Source organism: Salvia miltiorrhiza, chromosome 1 (genome assembly GCF_028751815.1).
Source record: "Salvia miltiorrhiza cultivar Shanhuang (shh) chromosome 1, IMPLAD_Smil_shh, whole genome shotgun sequence".
Classification (NCBI taxonomy): Eukaryota; Viridiplantae; Streptophyta; class Magnoliopsida; order Lamiales; family Lamiaceae; genus Salvia; species Salvia miltiorrhiza.
In genome coordinates, this window is record NC_080387.1 from 634,963 (window position 1) to 652,679 (window position 17,717).

At 39.1% G+C, this 17,717-nt stretch overlaps 1 long non-coding RNA gene across 1 annotated transcript; it reads right to left on the reverse strand.

Moving 5' to 3' along the window:
• Positions 1-660: 660 nt before the first annotated feature.
• On the reverse strand, positions 661-3,360 carry LOC131007189 (uncharacterized). Its single transcript, XR_009095948.1, has 3 exons — positions 3,223-3,360; positions 1,399-1,465; positions 661-891 (listed from the first exon to the last, which is right to left on the reverse strand). It is a non-coding gene; the product is annotated as an uncharacterized LOC131007189 (long non-coding RNA).
• Between the last annotated feature and the right edge of the window lie 14,357 nt (positions 3,361-17,717).

A 17,717-nucleotide genomic window follows, 5' to 3' on the forward strand; every position in this document is an offset into this window, starting at 1 on the left:
ATGAGGTCGGATAATAACTATAATGAATCCGCTTATCTAGAGTGTTCTTATCCCACTTGATAATTATAATAGATCTCGCTCTGTAATCGATTAAAAGGAAATAGCTCAATCGAATTAATCACTTAATAATTACGTAATACGAAATCTGTAATTAAAACTATCTGAGTCCAATTAATCGATTATTAAGGACTGATCATGAATCGGGCTTATATAAATAATCCAATAATTAAAAGGCCCAAACATAAGGTAGCCAAATAATTAAATACGTAGAAGTGGGCCTTAATTAAAAGTCATGACAGCCCATCAACTAAATAATAAGCTCAAATATGTAATAACTACCAGCCCAAACTATTAAATAACTCTGGGCCCAAATGAAATAAATAAGCAGCTCGAAGGAAGAATAAAATGAAATAGCCCAAGTAAAATAGATGAGGCCCAATAGAAATAAATTAGGGGAGGCCCAAAGGAAAAATAATACAAGGCCCAAAAATTGGCCCAACTCCCATACTCCCACAAAATCGGCCTCTCTCTCATCTCCAATCATGTCACGACCGGCCCTAATTAAGGATAATTAAGCCGGGGAAACCGTGACTAATGGAGGGAGATTAGAAGCGGGGTAGAAAGGGGAATAATCAAACAAGGAAGGATCGCATTTCATCATTGTTAACAAAAGGAATATTTATAATATAACGGAGGTTTAGTCGTATAAACTCAAATAACTAGTAAGTTCGGATAACTCCGACTTAGTCAAAATAACATAAAACTTCTGAGTACGCAGCGGAATAAGGTTCTGATTACATGTATGAAGACATGTATCCCTAGAGTTCATTAATACATAATAAGACAAAAGAGTCCCACTCGTCACTTCATCACCATCGGTAGCTGCTCAACCTGCACATTTAGAAATATATGCAGGGCTTGAGTACAAAAGTACTCAGTGGGCACGTATGCCTAAGTATAAAAATACATGCTTCAAAACTGTAAATTGTCATGCCATCATAAACAGTACAGCAAGGGAGTTTTTCGCTTAAAAAGGCCCAAGCTTACTAAGTTCATTTGTGATTCTTAAAGTTCGTCTGCAGACTAAGTTCTCTTGTAATCTATCATATCTGGAACTTTGTGCCGGAGAGGTGGCCACCTCTCACGGTCACTTGACCGGCCAACCCGCTAGATGACTCACGGTCACTGGTGTACACTAGTCCTGGCAGGATAGCTATCAACTGCTCAGGACCCGAATTCGATTGCATAATAAAAGTCACATCAGATAGATATCATACTGAAATTTAAATATTTTATGGCAAGACAATATTTGAAATAACTTCAATTAATTTAGTCATGAAATAACTTGCTTGAACGTAACATTTAAACTCATTTGATATATATGAAAGTAATGCCCACCTCGTTGTGTCTTTGTATCAATGAGTAACGTCACTCTCTCCCTCAAGTTGTTACTTCCCAAAAGGACCTTCATCGTTATGAAGAATTGATGAGAAGTTATAAAAGAAACCTCGATTAACAATCTAATCTCTTTTATGAAACATTAGTATCTCTAATGTTCATCTCTCTTGATTGTTAATCAATAACAATTATTATCTCTCGTCATTACTCATTAATTATAACATCCTTATGTTATAATTAGCAGCGCTTCAATTAAAAAGAAATATTTAACACATCGAAAAGTCCACTTTCTTAGTAGATCTATTCACTCTCATCTCATCTAATTAACCAATTAGAAAATTAAACTTTCCATTAGGCATGTATTTGAATCACGGGTCAACAAGAATTGACTATACTCAAATCCTAATTTCACTTAGAAATTATAATGATTATTTGATGATATATCAAAGTATTCATTAAAAATTTCGGCATGACCTATTCATATATAATGTCAGCCACGAGATTTCAACGCGTGAATCTCACTACGTGAACTCGTCTCTCGACTCAAAACTTAACATCTTGACATCTTTTCAACGCAAACCAAACAATTCAAAATCATCAAAACTCTTTATCAGTAAACTATCATTTATACTCGAAGCCAATTGTTCGAGTGTCAGATACCAACACGTATGTGCGTAAATCAAAACTCTCACAACTCACACCATTTAGTCATATCGTATCATCCATCAAAACAAATATAATCAAGTTGTTATCTAGAAAGTTTTGCTGTTTTTGTGTCATCTTTAAAAATTCATAACAACCAACTCAATCATCATAAACTCTCATACCAATTGATCTCAAAAACTTCATGAAGTGTAGTTCACTCTAAAAATGGTAGTTAACCAAAAAGGTTAAAGGTTTTTGGAGATATTGCTCTTTTAGTGCAGGCTGTCAAAGATTGACAGTTTCTGCCAATTTTGTTTAGGCCATTAGAAATCAAGGCAAACCTTAATAAAATTTCATCAAATTTAATCAGCCAAAACTAAAGGTATCCTTGAAGATTTGGTTAAAATTTTACAAGAGAAAACGTTCATATGATCTACCAAATAAACAATGAAACTCATACACTTTTACAGTTGGAAAAATATGACAGCAGAACAAGGCATTTTTGAAATAATAAACTGCTCTGTTTCAGAGGTCATAAAAATCGAAATCTTATGTTTTTAGAAAGGTATTGAAGTCTAGTTTCGTTTTAAAAAAAACGGTGATGCAAAATCCTTCATGGATTAATAGATATAAACGTTTTTATGAAGTCTACCAACGGTTGACAGATTCTGTCAAGGATTTTTCAAAATATCTTTAAAATAGCAAACATCATCCAAAAGACATGAAATTTTGCAGCGACGAAATACATATATCATAGATAAACATACTAAAATTTCAGAGCCATCAAGCAATGAAAACTCATCGAAACATAAGCTTGAAACTGCTGTAAAATTTTGACAGAATTCCAGTTTTAATTTCGTTCAACAATTATCATCCATAAATTATAAATCAATTAGCATGCTTCCAGTATATAAACATTCATAAACCCAGTCAATTCCATCAAACAAAATCGAAAGACAAGCTAATATGTGAAAAACGGGGCTGCCCTCATGGGTTTCATAGCTATGGTTCGTTCCGTTCTTACTCCCTTCATTAAACATGCTCAACATCTACCCAAGAACAACATACTAAAATTTCACGACGATCCGACGTCGTTTCAAAATAAAGTCGAGAATCGACGTTTTTCGACGTCGACGAAAATCGAAAAGAAAACCATCAAAACGTAGGTAGAGATCTTACCTACTTAGATACATGATCGAAAAGATGATCGGCGCTCGTCTCGGTGCTCAAATCGGAGGTCAAAAGTTCCAACACCAAAGAAATGGTGTTAACGTGAAGTGTGTGTGTTTCTAATGTGTTTTAGTGTGTGTGTTGTGTGCAGCGTGAGTGGAGTGTTAGTGTGAGTGGGTGGGGTTGGGTGGTTGGTGGAGTGGTTAGGGTAGGGTAGGGTAGATAGTATATTATCCCACTTAGTCGTTAAATATCTCGTTTCGTCTCGTTTTAACGACTAACTACCCATATTCTTCGTTACTCGCCCTCTTAACTCCTACTCACTTTCATTACACTCGTTATTCTATATAAATATAGAAAACGCAAACTCGTTCTCAAAATTCTGATAAACGAGCTCGGTTCGTTTATCGAGAAATCCCGGTTTACTATTCACTCATCGTCCAAAATAAATAAATAAATAAAAACTTTCATTATTGGACTCATATCGAAAAACTAAGAATATTTCTCGACGACGTGCACGTAATATTTTGAAAGTCGACAAAAAGACGAAATAGCCGAATTTTACTATTCATCGTCAAAAAGTCAAAAATTTCAAAAACGTCTTAACGGACTCAGATTTCACTTCCGAGTTCATCGTTTTCATTCAAATAATTATCACGAATTATTCAAATACTCAAACTCAATTACGGATATAAAATCCCACGTCATTCTCACATCATCAAAATAACATCTCAATATCTTAAAAATAACAAGAAAACTTTATATAACTCCTCATATCTTTACAAAGTAAATCAAACAATGGATCTAAACCCTAATTACTCAAACTCAAGCAATTAAACACTTCATCAAAAGCCCGGGTATTACAAATCACGCTCAGCACTCTCCTCTCAATTCTCCAAATCTCAATCTGCCGAGGCTTCCGCCGCCGCGACTCCGGCGCGGCCGCACCTGGCCGAGGGCGGCGCCTCTCGTCCATCTCACTCTCTCCTCTCGAAACTCCTCTTTCTCAAAAAAAAAAAAAAATCAGAACGCCTCTCTCTCCCTTTCTCTCTCTCTCGCTCCGTCTCCAGCCGGTTCCGCCGCGAACGGCTCCGGCAAGACCGTGCCGGCCGAGCTTCTGCTGCTGTATCTCAGATTTAGGAAGGCCACCCAAAAATTTGGGACCTAATTCTCCCAAATCGGAAATCACCGCCGCCGCCCCTGAACTTTCGATGAGCCGCGGTCGTTCCTTCTCCCAAATCGGAAATCACCGCCGGTGTAGAGCCTGAGTCCGGCGCCATTCCTCACCTCTTCTCCCTTCTGGAAGCTCCGGGAACACGCACACACACACCCGAGGCAGAGGTCGAGCTCTGGTCCTCAGCCCACTCTCAATCTTGCCGCAGCCGTTGCGTTTCTCGCCGCCTCCGTCGATTCCCCGAGGTCTGACGCCACGCTGCTGCTGGATTCGGGCGAAGGGTACTCCGCCGCTGCTGAAATCCAGAATCGGCGAGAGCCATCGCCGAGGTCGGGAGTCGTCTGCCTTTCACCGCTCGACGCCGCCGACGTTGCTGTCCCCGCGAGTTGCCGCCCACTCGACGTCCTTCGGTCCGAACAAACAGGGCAGTAGCCCCGCCTTCTCTAAAAGCTGAGTTCTCGTCTCCCTCTATTTTCTATTAGTCCTTAATTCTAGTGATGTTATCCCTTAGAGAACATGTAACTTTGCTAAGTTTAACATGCTTATGGTCATTTATTAATCGAAACTAGCCATGTTTTGTAATGAATGCGAACTGGATTGAATACTTGGGATAGTGAAATACCTTGGATATGTTCAAACTGTTGGGTGGCTGCTGTGTTGCTATTGATTCTCGTGGAGACAAACTGAAATAGAATTATGTATTGTTTTTCTTAACAAATGAAGGTGGAATCATGGAAGCAGGTGGAGGAGATTGAAGTCAGGGCTTACCTTATTTGAAGTCTTGCAGCAGCAATGGATTCTCCCGTTTCTCTCTCAAAAGTCCTTAGTGTGGAATGGGGGAGAATGAAGTGAGATTGCTGGCTGGAGGTTTGAGACTAAGAGAAGGCAAAGGGTTGCTTGGACTTGATTGTGCTAAGTAGGTGGTAGGGTGTAGTGGCAGCAAATGTTGACAAAAGGGAATGTTGCTGCAAGCAGCAAAAATGGAAAGAGTTGCTGCCAAACTAAAAAAAAAATTGTAGAACCTTTGACTAACAGATTGGTGAAGTGGGGCGGCTGGCAGCTGCTAAGGAATAGGGGTAGGGTGTAGGGAGAAGGGGATTGGTAGAGTTGGGCGGCTGTGGCAGAGCTGTTGCTGCTTTACACACGCACGCCTCCTCTCTCTTTTGTTTCTTCTCCTATTTCCTCCCTATTTCCTTTCTTTCTCCTATTTCTTTTCTTCTTTCTTTTACTCATTCACCTTTGATGATGCAGCCGGTGTGTAATAGGAGTATAGAAAAGAATTTTTATAACTGTAATATGTAACGTGTGATGGTGTATCTGCTTGATATTAATATCGATAGACTGTAAAAAATAATTCTAAATTAAATATGTAGATTTAAATTCGTTTGCTCATCTAATATCTAAATTAAATCCGAAGATTTAATTCTCCTCACAAGCGGGAATAAATTCACGACTTAAACAAGTACAAAAATAATAACAACTAATAATATAAAAAATATTTCTACTAAATAACATGACTTTGCTAAGTCAGTTATGAACTTGGAATAAAAATTATTGATTGTTCAATAATCCTTATCGCGGTTTCTCACGCGAAATAAAATAATAACTCTGCTTTAAGTTTTATATAACTCAAAATCATAAGTCGAAAACAAACATAGATCAACATTGGGTTTCATCACTGAAAGATGCAATAATTAATTATCGCATTACTAATCTTAAATATAATTAAGAGAGCGGGTTACTACAATAAAATACAAAAAAATAAAGAAAACAAGAAAAGAAAAAAAATGTAAAAACAAAACAAAAAAAGGAAACAAAACCGCAAAAAGAAAAAATGTAAAAAAAAAAAAAACAAGAAAAGAAAACAAAAAACTTACAAAAGAAGAAAAAAAAGGACACAAAACTTAAAAAATGCATGTAAATGGTTTCAAACCCCCCACCTTTTGGAATAAGGGAAAGTGGTGGAGCTGGAGCCATTGCACCAAAGTCTTACTATTGCATTTATTTGTTAAGAATTGTTATATATGGTATTGATGCAGATTGGGTGAAAACGGGTTAAATTCGGTATGACTGCAGATCGGCTGTACAGAAGAATTTGCGATTTTATTTATCTTCAATTTTCTCACTCTAGTTATGATTTTCTCTATTTAACTTAAGAGAGAACCGATCGAGCTGTTCCGTGGGAAATAGTATTTTAGGCTTAATTATTCAAATACTTTACAATTTATAAGCTATTAAGACAATATATATGAGCTCTTAAATAATTTATTGTCACGACCAGACTTAATTAAGGATAATTAAGCCAGAAAATCGTAACTAAGGACACAGTTATAAACGGCGATAGAAAGAGAGTGAACAAATAATAAAGGATCGAACTAAAATAATTGTTAAAGAAGGAAAAATTCATAATATAACTGATGTTTAGTCACAAAGACTCAAACAGACTTGTAAGTTCAGATGAATCCGACTAAACTAAAAGGACATAAAACCTAAGAGTACGCAGTGGAATAACATAATCTGATCACATGTATGAAGACATGTATCCAAGAGTTCATTCATTTAACTTATGACAAAAGCTCCGCTCTTCACTTCATCTTCATCAGCCACTGCTCAACCTGTACATTTAGAAATATATGCAGGGCTGAGTACGAGAGTACTCAGTGGGCACGTATGCCTAAATATACACATGATTGCATAAAAACTATAAATTGTCATGCCATCATAAACAGTACAGCAAGGGAGTTTTAGCTAAAAGGCCCAAGCTTACTAAATTCATTTGTGATTCTTAAAATTCGTCTGATCAGACTAAGTTCTCTTGTAATCTATCATATCTGGAACTGTGTGCCGGAGAGGTGGCCACCTCTCACAAACACTTGACCGGCCAACCCGCTAGATGACTCACGGTCACTGGTGTACACTAGTCCTGACAGGATAGCTATCAACTGCTCAGGACCCGAATTCGATTGCATCATTGGCAAAGCCAAAGCAGATAGATATCATACTAAAATTTGAAACATTTATGACAAGACAATACTTAAAATAATTTCAGTTCAAAGGTTTGAAATGAAATAACTTGTTGAAACATAACATTTAACTCATTCAATATATATGAAAGTAAACCCACCTGATAGCAAATCTTTGCTACAGTTCAGTAACTCCTTGACTAGCTCTTACCCTTGCACTTAACCTTTAATGCGAGAACATAAGGTCAAACCTTAGCTCGAAGAAAATTCTCAAATAAATGAGAATGCGTAAAATAAATATGCATGGCTCATATTCCTTAAATAATAATCGAATTATAGGATTAAAGCTCGTCTTAGGGTATCGGATAATTAATCTTAATATATTCATTCATCTTAGAGTATTCTAACCCACATACTAATTAAATAGATCTACTCTATTTAATCCATAATCAGAAATTAATAAACTAATGAGTGTTGAACTGATTTCAATTAGACTTAAATATAGGAGAAATAATAAAGGCCCAATTCAATGAATTCTAATCAGTCTACTCTACTTAATATCAAACCTGGGCTCATTTAAGGAAATAAGTAAGCCCTTTTCTAATTATATCCAGCCCAACATTTCGGCCCACCTTAAGGAATAAATTCAGCCCAAGCAAGAGGCCCACCTCTTCTTTTTTTTTTTTAGTCAGGAACGGCTGAAAGGATCAGCACTCTCTCCTTCATGCCAAATTCATCGCCGCCGCTGACTTTTTTAGCTCCGGCGAACGGCCGCCTCCGCCACTCTGAAATCCGACGTTTCTTCTCTCAACTCCGGCGACTGATTGTCGCCATTCCTTTCTTGCATTCTCTCCCTGTTTTGCGATCTCTCTCTCTCTCTCTCTCAAGTCGCCGCCTCTGAAAGCCGCGCCGCCGGCGACGGCCATTTGGCGTCCTCATCTTCCCTGCCGTCACGCCCTTCGTCCCACCTCTCTTCTCGTGCTTTTCCTCCCGATCCCCAAATTTCAGAAAACACACATTGTCAATTGGAAACGAAACAGAGCCCTAATCCTCTTCTCAAACTCAATCTGCTGCTTCGCCCATCCGGTTCCGGCGAGGCCCCGCTGTTAAGCATTCCAGCGCCGCCGCGCTTTCCTTGGCCAAAACTAGCCTCTCCGTTGAGCCCTAGCCTCCCTCTCTTTTCCTCGCGGTTAGCGTCGACATCAAACCGGCATCCGTCCCCGTTCAATGAAAATCAGGTACAACAAAATACCTTGAATAAGCCTCCCTCCCCTCCTAAATGCTAAGTTCAGTACTACTCTGCTGTGAAGAAGAACTTCTAGTTTTTGGCAGTTCATAACTCAACTCTGTTGGCTCCTATATTACTAAAGGCATGTGATTGCATCTGTTTGATAAGAGTTCTTAATGCATTTGTCTCATGAAGAACATGTATATAAACTAACTTGGTGTGATTGCTAAGTCCCTTTATGCATATAGTCATCTGTATACTCTGTATTTTTATTCAAACATGTGATCGATGGTATGATGCATGCACTGGATTTGAATAAGCTGAGCTTAGTATTTACCTGCTGTAGACAATTAAATTTGTCGTCGAATTAAATCGCGCCACGTGTAAATTCATGGATTAAATATTTAATTATATCTTCTATTTTATTAAATAGGATTTTATTCCTAAATTAAATAGATATATAATTAATACTCCCTCCGTCCCTGAAATGGTTTCCTCTTTGGGGACGGCACGGGTTTTAATAAAAAGTTGTAAAGTGTATTGATAGTGGAGAAAAAGTGATATAATTATTATTGGAAGTTGTGAAAAGTGTTATAATTAGTATTGAGAGTGGTGAAAAGTGAGAAGTAAGAATAAATAAAGTATTATTAGTGGTGGGGTAGGTTTCTAAAAATGGAAAAAAAGAAAGAGGAAGTTATTTGGAGGACGTCCCAAAATGGAAAAAGAGGAAGTTATTTTAGGGACGGAGGGAGTATTTGATATAAATGAATTAATGGGCTCATGGATACCTAAAGCCCTAAGGCCCATGCATGAAGGCCCAAAGCCCATAAAGCCCATAAAGCCCATCTCTAAAGTCTATAAATAGAGGGCTTGGGGTGCTCATTATCACAACTTGAAGGAGTGGAAGATTGAGGAGCACAAAGAATTCTCTCTAGTATCATAAGTGGAAGAGGTGGAGAATTGGAGAGTTCAAGTATTCTTCCAAGTATTCAAGTATCTTGAAGAATTCTATCTAGCATTCAAGTCTCCTTCAAATCTTCAATTGTTTGAGTATTCAAATCTTCAAGTATCATTCAAATATTCAAGTATCCTTCAAAATCTTCAAGTATTCAAGTATCTTCAAATCTTCAAGTATTTCTTCAAATCTTCAAGTATTTCTGCGAATCTTTGAAGTGATCTTCAAGTATCCAAAGAAATCAAGTTCAAAAGCTTCAAGGCATTCTTACAAATTCTCAAATCAAATCAAGTTCAATGTTCAATCCAAAATCATGACTTGAGTCCCTTGGATTGACGTCATCAAATCAAGTATTTCAAGAGCCTTCGAGCTTGTTCAAGAATCAAATGGAAGAGAAGAATCAGAGGATTAACTAGAGATTGCAACCCGCATAAATCTATCTTCAAATCTATCAAATTATCTTTGTAAACGCATTTTGTATTTTATCAAATTGAAATACAAAAATTTGTGTTTACAAATTTTGGCACGCCCGGTGGGACATCTCTACCTCTCATCTCTACTCTTCACCAAAACTCTTGAACAATGTCTATTCAACCAAATGCAACTGCTCCAGCTTTATCTAAAGGTTCTTCGGAAAGCATCGGTGTAATTACACGAAGCAAAGCAAAATTGATGCAAGAGGTGTCCAAGTCGACCTCCCGTCTTCCATCTATTCATGAAGAGGATGACAACTCCAGAAGAAGCTTCATGTTTCCCATGGAAAATTATCAACTCCACGCGAATGTCATGATGACAAACACATCCACTGTGGAAGAACAACTCTTGAACTTAACAAAAATGGTCGAATCTCTATCTAAGCATATCCAAGATCAAGATGCCCAGATTGCAAAGCTAAGGGAAGAAAAAGAAGAATCAAGCCACGCAAACAATGATAGGGAAGATGAAGAAGACGAAGAAGATGGAGAGAATAACGATGAAAGAATCTCCAAGGACAAGGAAAACTATGATGAAAGAAAATCTTCAGGAAAGGATACTCCTTTTTCGTCTGGTGGCCTTATCCCAATCGACCAACTCAAGGAGTTCATCGAAGCAACCATGAAGAGTAACTCTGTTGGAAACTCAAAGCCATCATTGATCTACTCCAAGCCATATACTCAGCGGATCGACAACTTGAGGATGCCTCTTGGTTATCAGCCCCCCAAATTCCAACAATTTGATGGCAAAGGAAATCCAAGACAACACGTGGCTCATTTCATTGAAACATGCAACAACGCTGGTACTTATGCAGATCATTTGGTCAAACAGTTTGTTCGTTCATTGAAAGGAAATGCCTTTGATTGGTACACTGACTTAGAGTCAAACTCAATTGATAGTTGGGAACAATTGGAGCATGAGTTCCTCAACCGCTTCTATAGCACTAGAAGAACTGTCAGCATGGTGGAGCTCACAAGTTCGCGTCAATTCAAAGAAGAGCCAGTCATTGACTACATCAACCGATGGAGAAACCTTTGTCTCAACTGCAAGGACCGATTGTCTGAATCATCTGCCATCGAAATGTGTATTCAAGGGATGCATTGGGGTTCGCAATACATCTTGCGAGGAATCCAGCCTAGAACATTCGAAGAACTTGCTACAAGAGCTCATGACATGGAGTTGAGTATGGCAGCAAGCGGGATCGAAGAACCACCCATCCGAGAACCTCGCAAATTCAAGCCAGAATTTAAGAAAGGAAGCAAACCATCCGATGAAACACCAAAGAAAGAATCCATGGCGATTAAGGCAACTTCGGTGAAATTCTTAAAGAGAGAAGCTGGTCAAGAAGGCAACCTGAACATTCCACGAGACAATCAGAACTCTTCTCGAGATGTGGGTGTAGACAATTAAATTTGTCGTCGAATTAAATCGTGCCACGTGTAAATTCATGAATTAAATATTCAATTATATTTTCTATTTTATTAAATGGGATTTTATTCCTAATTAAATAGATATATATGATTAATATTTAATAAAATGAATTAATGGGCTTATTGGCCACTTAAAGCCCTAAGGCCCATGCATGAAGGCCCAAAGCTCATAAAGCCCATGAAGCCCATCTCTAAAATCTATAAATAGAGGTGTTGGGGTGCTCATTATCACGACTTGAAGGGGTGGAAGATCGAAGAGCATAAAGAATCCTCTCTAGTATCACAAGTTGAAGTGGAAGATTGAGGAGTTCAAAGAATTCTATCAAGTATCAAGTGAAGTCTTGGAAGAATTGAAGAACTTCAAGCATCTCTAAGAATTCTATTCAAAGCTTCAAGTATTCTTCAAGTGTCTTCAAGAATTCTATCAAGTCTTCAAGTATTCTTCAAGTATCTTCAAGTGATCAAACCTTCAAATCTTCAAGTGATCAAGGCGTTCTTACAAATTCTAAGAACGATCTTCCTCAAATCAAATCAACCAAATCCCAAAGCTTCAAGGCGTTCTTACAAATTCCAAGAACGATCTTCCTCAAATCAAATCCTTCAAGGCGTTCTTACAAATTCTAAGGACGTTCTTCAAATCAAATCAAATCAAGTTTGAAAGCTTCAAGGCGTTCTTACAAAATTCTAAGGACGTTCTTCTCAAATCAAATCAAATTCAACGTTCAATCCAAAATCACGACTTAAGTCCCTTGGATTGGCGTCATCAAATCAAGTATTTCAATAACCTTCGAGCTTGTTCAAGAATCAAATGGAAGAGAAGAATCAGAGGATTAACTAGAGATTGCAACCCGCATAAATCTATCTTCAAATCTATCAAATTATCTTTGTAACCCATTTTGTATTTTATCAAATTGAAATACAAAAATTTGTGTTTACAAATTTTGGCACGCCCGGTGGGACATCTCTACCTCTCATCTCTACTCTTCACCAAAAATCTTGAACTATGTCTACTCAATCAAATGCAACTGCTCCAGCTTCATCCAAAGTTTCTTCGGCAAGCATCGGTATGATAACGCGAAGCAAATCAAAATCGATGCAAGGAGTATCCAAGCCGATCTTTCATCTTCCATCTATCCATGAAGAAGATGACAACTCTAAGAGAAGCTTCACATTCCCCATTGAAAATTATCAACTCCATGCAAGTGTCATGATGACAAACACTTCCACCATGGAGGAACAACTCTTGAACTTAACAAAGATGGTTGAATCTCTAACCAAGCACATCCAAGAGCAAGATGCCCAGATTGTAAAGCTCAAAGGAGAAAAGGGAGAAAAAAGAGATTCAAGCCACGCCAACAACGATAGGGAAGGCGAAGAAAGCGAAGAAGATGGAGAGAATAACGATGAAGAAATCTCCAAAGATAAGCCAAAGAGTGATGGAAAAAAGCCTTCAGGAAATGACACTCTCTTCTCGTCTAGTGGCCTCATTCCCATCAACCAACTCAAAGAGTTCATCGAAGCAACAATGAAGAGTAACTCTGCTAGAAACTCAAAGTCATCATTGATCTACTCCAAGCCATATACTCGGCGAATCGACGACTTGAGGATGCCTCTTGGTTATCAGCCCCCCAAATTCCAACAATTTGATGGCCAAGGAAATCCGAGACAACACGTGGCTCATTTCATTGAAACATGCAACAACGCTGGTACTTATGGAGATCATTTGGTCAAACAGTTTGTTCGCTCATTGAAAGGTAATGCCTTTGATTGGTACACCGACTTAGAATCAAACTCAATTGATAGTTGGGAACAACTGGAGCATGAGTTCCTCAACCGCTTCTATAGCACTAGAAGAACTGTCAGCATGGTGGAGCTCACAAGTTCGCGTCAATTCAAAGAAGAGCCAGTCATTGACTACATCAACCGATGGAGAAACCTTTGTCTCAACTGTAAGGACCGATTGTCTGAATCATCTGCCATCGAAATGTGTATTCAAGGGATGCATTGGGGCTTGCAATACATCTTGCGAGGAATCCAGCCTAGAACATTCGAAGAACTTGCTACAAGAGCTCATGATATGGAGTTGAGCATGATGGCAAGCGGGATCGAAGAACCACCCATCCGAGAACCTCGCAAATTCAAGCCAGAATTCAAGAAAGGAAGCAAACCATCCGATGAAACACCAAAGAGAGAATCCATGGCGATTAAGGCAACTTCGGTGAAATTCTTAAAGAGAGAAGCTGGACAAGAAGGCAACCAGAACACTTCACGAGACAATCAGAACTCTTCCCGAGACGTGGGGCAAAGAAGACCTACCTTGAAAGAAATGCAACAAAAACAATATCCATTCTTAGACTCTGATGTTTCAGGAATTTTTGATGACCTGATCAAAGAAAAGCTTATCGAGTTGCCAGAAATGAAGCGACCAAATGAAGCAGGGAGGACAAACGATCCAAGTTACTGCAAATACCATCGTCTGGTTGGGCACCCCATACATGATTGCTTCATCTTCAAAGACAGGGTCATGCGGTTAGCTCGAGAAGGGAAAATATCTCTTGAAGAAGATGATACTGCTGTAAATATGGTCTCCACCGACTTGAATGACATAATAGAAGGTATTGGAGCTCTGTATGATACATCCAATCAAGTAGATGAAGAACCTGAGCTAAATATGGATGAAGACGATGATGCATTGGCAATCACATTCTCTAATGAAGACTTGCAGCTTGGATCTGAACCTCATAACAGGCCATTGTTCGTGAGTTGTTATACACAGGAGCAGAAGGTCAATCGAATTCTCATCGATGGAGGCTCGGCGGTCAATATTTTGCCACTAAGGACTTTGAAGCAATTGGGAATCCAAGTAGATGAGCTGTCAAACAGTCGATTGATGATCCAAGGTTTCAATCATGAAGGGCAAAGAGCTCTTGGAACTATAAGGTTGCGATTGCTGATGCAGGACATGGATTCGACAGCGTTGCTTCATGTTATCGATGCCAAGACGTCCTATAATATGCTTCTAGGTCGACCATGGCTTCATGAAAATGGTGTTGTTCCTTCTACATTGCACCAATGCTTCAAGTACTATCAAAATGGTGCCATAAGAAAAGTGGTTGGTGATCAAAAGCCGTTTACGGAAGCAGAATCACATTTTGCTGATGCTAAGTTCTATTTGGAAAGAACCAAAGTCTCAATGGTGAAAGATGATACATCACATGACGAGTTGAGATCTTGCCAGGAGAAAAAGAAAGAAGAATCTTTTCTGAAGATGGAAGGATTCACCATGCCTTTAACGAAGATTGATGCCAAGAAGCCAATTCACCAACCATTTGAAGGGTTTGTCCGACCAAAGCAAAGTAGCATCACAGAGCATGAAGATCTCTCAAACAAAGAACTCTCAAAGCACTTTGGTCCGAAGGCATATAAACTCCTCGTGAATGCTGGATACAATCCTCAAGAAAGCTCTATGTCAAGGTCTCATTTGGAAAAGACTGATAACGCAGGCCAAAACTCCAAAGCAGGTTTGGGATATACAGTGCAAAGCCCCATTCGAATTGCCATCAAGAGAGCCACTGCTAACTATGCTAGCACCAAGCAAATCCTGGAATCTTCAAGCAATCGGAGAACCCAAAGGGTTTCTATTTTCAATAGGATGGGTAGAAGAGAAGCTCAACAAGTATCTGTCTTTAAAAGACTTGGCAAAGGCAAATCATGGAAACGAAGCAAGACAAAAGGGAGTGATGAACTGCACATAACAGAGAAATGGAGAAGTTTGATCCCTCCTCGAATGAAAAGATACACCACTTTGATTATGTCATGTGGGAAAAAAATGAAAGCTCAAATGAAGACCACCATCTTCACACGAGATGCCATAGATCAAGAAGATAGAGAAAGTGTAGCTTCCTCTTACTACACTACTAATAGTGCTAGTAATCCAGTTCCTCTTCCTCATACTACTCAAAGTCAAGTGCGTCGTGAAATTGCAAGTCTCGTTAGAAGTGGCGTTATCACAACAAGCGTTGCAGAGAATATAGCCTTCATACGCCAGAGAAATGAAAGCATAATGACGTGTTTTGATTGCAAAGATCCTCGCCGAAAAGATGAAGACGATGTCACAGCAAACCATATCACCTCCTGCGAGAAAATGGTCGTTGGAGAAGAGAATTCGCACTTAAGCCCCAAAGAACTGGAAACTCTGGATGAAGAGAGACTAGAAGTCCAGCAAAAATTGGAATACTATTAAGCTCTTCCTTCAAGATCCTTCAACAAAGCAGTGCGAGCGCCCTCTTTTCAAATTGGAGACATGACCCTCGCTGCAAGGAGGCCAATTGTTATCACTCTCAACGGAAAGTTCTTGAAGTACTACTATCCTTGAAGGGTGGTAGAAGTTGAAGCTTGTACATATGTATATAGTTTAATAAAAATATATATATATATATATATATATATATAGCAAAAGCAAAAAAAAAAAAAATAGAAAAACAGAAAAGCCAAAAAGATGAGTCAGATGAAAAAACAGAAATGGAGAAAAGCAAACAAAATGGAGTGTATGAAGACAGCTCCTTGACGCACGAGCCTAAACTGCATGTTACTCCTGGCCCGCATGAGTATAAACTGTGCACGGCACCCAATCTCAAACACCTGTTGATTCTATGAACTACGTTTTGACTTGATCCCTTTCAAAAGGGTACGTAGGCAGCTTAGATAATTTCTAGGTTCAGTCATGAATTGTGTTTGACTCTTTTCAGTTTATATCATCAAGTTATGATTCAAGTTGATTATGTGAAGCCGAATATGTCTCAAATTGGGAAGAAAATCAAGCCATCAAAAGCAATATAAGCACATTTGGAGAAGATGTCAAAATATCCATCACAAACCAAATAAGAATCATCAAGAGAGAAATGATAGAAACTGCGGTTTGCACCAATACTAAGCAAATGGGTCTTGATCCTCCAAAGTTCTCTGAGCAGAGATCAAAAGTGACTCTGAAGTCTTCAAAATTTCGCAGCATTTCCTCATCAACATGTGCAACTTTATGTTTGTCAAACTCTCTTTTGAATTATGGGATTGCACCTCGGGCAATATGAAAGGAGGCACTATCTTGCTTGAAGAACAACGTCATCTTCATCTCCCACATCTCTATCATAGCAAGCTCTTCCTTGATCAAAACAATTCTGACGATGGCTTCATTCTCCTTGGCTTAAGCATCAAGAAGAGAAGACTCAATCTTCTCGAGTCGCTGTGCAGAATTCTCCCAACTTCGTGAGATGCCAAACATGACAACCTCACTCAAACCAGACTCGAACAATCCCAAGTCTGAGCGCACCCAAGACCTGTCAAAGAATTGAGTCATCTGGCGTTGAGCCTGCTCAGATACACGCAAATAGAAGATGTAACCAGCAATCTTCAAAGGTTGGACTCACAATGGCCCAGATCCGAGCGCACCCGAAATCTGATTAAAAGCCAGTTGAGCCACCTGAAGTGCAAAGTAAACACCACTCAAATAAGGTCTTAGATGGGCTGCTGCCAGATTTTTGGATAACTCTCTGAGGATGGTCTTTAGTCGGGTTGATGGAGATGTCAAGACTGAAAGAAAAATGACAATAGATTCCAAACTTTGCAAATACTCAAAGCATCTTGTTTGGGGCAAAATCCGCCATGAAGTTGGTTGATAAGACTACACCAATCTTGAATACAGTGATGGAACAGTGCAACGGTCTTCTGCAGGTCGTCATCATTAAGTTCGAAGGGCCACTAACTGCAAGAAAAAGAAGAAGCAGAATTCAGATTTAGAAATTTATTTGCATCAAAATAAAAATGTGACTTCAAGTCATTGAATGGAAAAATGAGATCTAGTCGAGCTCATGACTAAAATTATATATCTACACAAATGAAAGGCCCACCAAGCTCACTCTCTCTATGAAAAATAGGGGCCCAATTCTCTCTACAGCCCAAAAGTAGGGATTCAGCCCAATATCCAGGGCCAACGCCTCAAATCGTCGACCGACACTTCTCTCTCACTCCTCAAAAATCCCTCTCCTAAATCCTAATTGCTGCTACTGCCTCCTGCTCATGAGTCACGCACGCGAACTCATCTCTCTCTCTCTCTTGCCGCCGCCCGCAACATCCAAACAGCTGTCGTCGTCGTCCACAGCACTAGAGCAGAGCGCCCTCCAGCCGCACCAGCAGCTGCCGCACGACAAGCTCCCTCTCCCTCTCTGTCTCTCCGAGAAATCGCGACCTAATTCGTAATCACAACAACCGCCTTCCGTCTCTTTCT